This window comes from Callithrix jacchus, chromosome 20, assembly GCF_049354715.1.
Source record: "Callithrix jacchus isolate 240 chromosome 20, calJac240_pri, whole genome shotgun sequence".
NCBI classification, from domain to species: Eukaryota; Metazoa; Chordata; class Mammalia; order Primates; family Cebidae; genus Callithrix; species Callithrix jacchus.
Genome location: NC_133521.1, coordinates 34697288 through 34703287, shown reverse-complemented (window position 1 = coordinate 34703287; position 6000 = coordinate 34697288).

The window sequence follows — 6000 nt, the reverse complement described above, 5'->3', positions numbered from 1 at the left end:
AGTGTGCCATTGTACTCCAGCCTGGGCAACAGAGTGAAACTGCGTCTTACTAAATAAACAAACAAATAAATAAATAAATGTGTTAGGAATGGTGACTTAGCACATGGTGGGCAGGAGGGTGGGCAAGTGCTCTCCCCAGGGTAGGGTCCTGGCTAGTGCTGTGGGCAGCAGAAGGGGAAGAAAAGCCATGTCCTCTCCTCTAGGGAGTAGGAGACTGGAATTGGAACATTTTGGGTTGTATATTTTTTGAAGCGCTGTGATTTTTAAACAATAAAACGTTCTAAAAAAAAAAAAAGGTAACTACTGAGAAAAATGTTTAGTCTCGGAGTGGAAGAGAAATGTACAGGTAATGGGGCATTTTAGATAATGTAGGTTTAATACGACTTTAGAAATAAGAAGACACATGAAAAACAAAACAGGCTTTCTGAAAGTCAGGCACAAAATATAAAGACAGTGACTCCAGAAGAGAAGGTCATTAAATGCCTAATGGCTTTCACAAGATACAGTCAGAAGGGATCTTTTATAGGTTTGCCTCTTAAATAGCTTTGATCACAGAAGTAAAACATGACTGCAGACACTTGAAAGAAATCAATTAATTTTAGCAGGCTTTGGTGACTCACACCTGTAATCCCAGTACTTTGGGAAGCTGAGGTGGGTGGATCATTTGAAGTCAGGAGTTCAAGACCAGCCTGGCCAATATGGTGAAACCCTGTCTCTACTAGTAATACAAAAATTAGCCAGGTGTGCTGGTGGGCACCTATAGTCCCAGCTACTTGGGAGGCTGAGACAGGAGAATTGCTCGAATCTGGCAGGCAGAGGTTGCAGTGAGCTGAGGTCATGCCACTGCACCCTAGCCTGGGCAACAAAGTAAGACTCCATCTAAAAAAATTAATAAATAAATAAACTCGTTATTTCTGTCTTTGAAATGCATGTAAATCTTGTCAAAAGCTAATAAACCTCCTACCATTTTTATGATCCATGATTGTCTTTCTAAAGAACCTTAGAACCATCTCTTTGAAAGTTAATCAAAGAAGATAGCATTCCTGTCTCCCAATTTCTGTGAAACGGTGAGGTCCAGCTTTAGCACGCCGGTACCCTGCTCCAAAACTGTGTCCTGTCATTGGATTTTCCTTTGGATAAAGCCAACTAACTAACACAGAGGGTTACCCCAATTTAGGATGAACTATGAGTGACAAATCATGCTATTAAGTCTTTGAGAACTAGTTACTGTTCACCACTGAATGGGTTGTATCCGGCTATATTAAATGGTGAGATTTATTTCTCTGCCTTTGCAATCTCTTTTGTGATTGCCTGTGGCATCACCTGGTTTAATGCTTACTCAATAACTAAACTGTCTTCTTTTCCTTCTATTTTTTGTGGAGAAGTTTTCTGGGTTGGTAGGAGACTTGGTTTTAGTTATATGTCCCCAATAAGGTCACACAGTGAACCAGAGCTGAGTCACAAAAGGAATAGTCCGACCCCTGGCTTGGTACTCTTTCCAGCAGACCACTGCCTCTCAGGAGCACACGATTTTAGGTCTGCTGTTGCTTACTGTGTACCTCTTTTCTCCCTCCAGTGAGTCTACAAGCTCCTTGAAGACAGAGCCTATGACTGATACATTTTCTGCTTTCTCAGTGGCTAACCAAGTGCCAGGGATATGGCAGATATTCAGTAAATGCCAATTGGGTCACTGAACTTGGAAGAATTAAGTCAAGTCAATTATAATCTTAACTCTGACAAAAACGAAGCAAAAAAAAAAAAAAAAGAACTTGGATGAAATGGAAAAGAATGCAGCATGGTGTGTCATGGAGAAGAGGAAGAATTCCAAATTAGGGGTAAGAAGATCTGGCCATGAATGTTAGTATTTCCCTCGTTTCAGTGAAGTCACCATGCTTAACTGTAAAGTGACCAAAAAAAAAAAAATGTTTATTATGTAAGATTTCTAGAATGATGACCAAATGAGGCTGTGAAAATTCTTTGTAATAATGGCAGTTACTACCAACACAGTACGTATGATGTACCAAGTATTGTTTTAAGCACTTTTCATATATTAATATTATCTATTTATTTAACCATTACTATAACTTTCTACTTTACAGATAAGAAACTAGCCATACAGAATTTGAGTCACTTCAGCCGGGTGCAATGGCTCACGCTTGTAATCCCAGCCTTTTTGGGAGGCCGAGGTGGGTAGTTCACTTGAGGTCAGGCGTTTGAGATCAGCCTGGCCAACAAGGTAAAACTCTGTCTCTACCAAAAATACAAAAATTAACTAGGCGTGGCGGTGGGCACCTGTAATCCCAGCTACTCAGGAGGCTGAAGCAGGAGAATCACTTCAACCTGGTGGGGTGGAGATTGTAGTGAGCCAACATCTTGCCCTTGCACTCCAGCCTGGGCCTGGGTGTCAAGAGTAAAAGTGAAACTCCATCTCAAAAAAAAAAAAAAAAATTAAGTAAGTTGCCTGAAGTTACACAGCTAGTATGCAGCAGAGCTGGGATTCTAACAAAAACAGCCTGGCCCCGGGTTCTGCTCTGCTAACTAGTGTGCTCTATTGCCTGCCTGGTGGGAGGTATTAACATTATTATCCTCCAGGACATTCTACTAAAGTCCCTTTCTCTCTTCCATGCCTTGTCTAGCTTGCTGCTCAGGTTGTGCTGTTTTTATCTTCTTGGGCACCTCTTCTGGCTCCTCTCCTGTTTTTCAATGGATTTCTTTCTAGCTTACTTGTTTCAAGAATGTCCTTGAGCCTTTTGGCAACACTGAGCTCCCCCAAGCTCATTCGCATTTGAACATGAACTACAAGCTAAGAAGCTTGAGAATTATGGGAAATGAATGCAAGCCCCACAGAGAGTGGACATGGGTGGGAAGAGAAGCGCTGTTGGAGGAAGGGAGTGAAGACACCCCAGACAGCGGTAAATTATTTCAATGAAAGGAGAAGCAGCCCTGCCAGGAGGGTCAGTTGAGTTAGGAGAACACAGGGCAAATCAAAACCCACGGAACACAGATTTGCTCTAGGGCAGCAAAGGCCACCAGTCGAAGGGCAGAGTTGCTTCTCCATGGCAGCACCTCCAGACCAGGAAGGCTTCATTCTCCTTTATAATTCCTGAAATTCCCGGCCAAAAAGAGAGTGAAAATATCTCCCAGCAAACAATGGCAACTGGGGAGAGGAAGAGCCCTTGAGAGCCTAAGATGCACTTTTTCTCACTTTCAAGGAACTAAGCACCAGTGAAGACATCCCACGAAGAAGGCAGAGTTGGGCTGGGATATAAGATCATTATAAACCAGCAAATTCAGTTGTGGAAAAATAATTTTTGAATGAAGAGGTGTTCATTCCTTGGGGTATGAGGATAGATTCTCAAATCCAATTCTGTGTACTCATATAAAATACAACGTCTGCTATTTCAGAGACCTCTCACTGGGAGGTCTAGCAGATAGGAGGGGACTGGAAAATAAGCCTCAATTTATCACTTATTACTGTTATTGGTTTCTAAATCTTTAAAAAATTTATCTACTCTATCGAAAAGAACCATACAAGTAACACCTGGATTCACCAACTAACATCTTACCACATCCGTTATCCTTCCCTCTCTCTGTATATACACATGCACACAGTTTCTCCTGTCAACCCGTCCAAAAACAGGTGGCAGACACGAAACTTATTTCCACACTCACCTCTTAAAATCAAGAACATTCTCCAATCAACTGCATCACTGCTATCATTCAAATGTTAATCCAATAACATCATCCAAATTTCAGTCCATTCTTAAATTTCCCCCCAAACCCTTAAATGTTATTTATAACTGTTTCCCCTACCCTTGTTTCAAGTTCTAATAAAGGTTCATAAATTGTATTAAAAATTTTTGGGGGGGTTCAGGGCCCGGGCATGGTGGCTCATGCCTGTAATCCCAGCACTTTGGGAGGGTGAGGTGGGCAGATCACGAGGTCAGGAGATGGAGAGCATCCTGGCCAATATAGCAAAACACCATCTCTACTAAAAATACAAAAAATTAGCCGGATGTCATAGGGTGCGCCAGTAATCCCAGCTACTTGGGAAGCGGAGGCAGCGGAACTGCTTGAACTCAGGAGGTGGAAGCTGAAGTAAGCAGAGATCAGGCCACTGCACTGCAGCCTGATGACAGAGCAAGACTGTCTCAAAAAAAAAAAAAATTGTTTTGGTCTCTCCTGATCAAGAATAGTAGTCCCACACTGTGGCTGGCAAAATAACAGACCCCCGAAGATGTCTGTGTCCTTATCCAAAGAATCTGTGAAGGTGTGACCTTACGTGGCTACAGGGACTTTGCAGATATGATTCAGTTGAGGATCACAAGATGAGGAGATTATCCTGGATTATCTAGGTGGGCCTAACGTAATCACAAAGTTCCTTACAAAAGGGATGCAGGAGAGTCAGTCAGAGATGTGCCCATGGAAGCAGAGATTAATGAGTCAAGGATCCCAGGTAGCCTTAAAAAAACTAAAGAATGGGCCGGGCGCGGTAGCTCACGCCTGTAATCCCAGCACTTTGGGAGGCCGAGGCAGGTGGATCACGAGGTCAAGAGATTGAGACCATCCTGGTCAACATGGTGAAACCCTGTCTCTACTCAAAATGCAAAAAAAATTAGCTGGGCATGGTGGCGTATGCCTGTAATTCCAGCTACTCAGGAGGCTGAGGCAGGAGAATTGCCTGAACCCAGGAGGCGGAGGTTGCGGTGAGCCGAGGTCGCGCCATTGCACTCCAGCCTGGGTAACAACAGCGAAACTCCGTCTCAAAAAAAAAACAACAAAACTAAAGAATGATTCTCCCCAGACCATACAAAACTGCAGCCCAAATGACACCCTGATTTTAGCCTAGTGAGACTTCTGACCTACAGAACTGTAAGGTAATACATTGGTATTGCTCAGCCATGAAATTTGTGTGAACTTGTGACAGCAGCAATAGGAGACTAATACACCAGTCTCCTTTATCTTCATGACTCTGAATCTTTTCAGGTGTCCAAGACAATTGTCTTACAGAACTTTTCATTGTGTCTCTTTCCTCTGATTAAATATTTTCATCAAAAACCCCACATGGGTGATGATGCGTACCTGCCGTCAAAAGGAACATAAGGTCAGACTGTTCTGCTACCGGTGGTGCTGAACTTGGCCCTTGGATCAGGTGGTAGCTCCCCAATCTCCCCACCGTAAGGCACATCCCCCTTCGGAGTTAATAAAGACACTGCAGGATAAAACTTTGAGAACGTGTGATTATCCTGCTCCTTAACAGCTTTTCCCCCAGTGGTGTTAGCAACCACCAACCATTCATTGACTCATGAACCAATTACTTCATTGTTGATTAAAAAATGGCGATCTTTAAATTCTTTCTTTCCTTTCTCACTGATTGGCTGTTACTCGGCTGTAAAAAATAAATAAATAAATAAAGAGTTTGTTCCTTTTCCTTTTATTTTCATGAGTATCTTCATGGAGTTTTGTGATTCAATGTAGAGGCTGTTGTCTTTTTAGTTTCTCCAAAATAGAGAAGTCCTCTGCTTCCCTCCTTATTACTTATTAATGCTCAAATTGTCCCTAAATTGGCCATTTTGAATGTATACACTGTAGCATGGGGTAGGACTCACCTATTGGCTGTCCCAGGGACTGGCTGCAAGATCATGGATAACACATAACTATTACATTCCTAAGATAATGAAGGTTAATACATGACACCCTTCAGTAAACACAAGAGAAGTGACATATCACTGGTAATACGGTATGAACATGTCTGTGGGAATACTCTGCATGTCTTATCCCAGCTCTAGATTTCATGCAAGTTAATATTTACTCAGACAAAGCATACTGAGAAGGGTGTTCCAACCAGAGGAAATGGTATGAACAAAAGTAACATCATGGGGCAGTGACAGTTTGGTGTTTTCCAGGCTTCTAAGTAGGAGTGGACAACGCAGAGACAGATGAGACAGGAAAGAAAGGTGTGGACCAGGTCATGAATGACCTTGCATCCAGCATTTACTG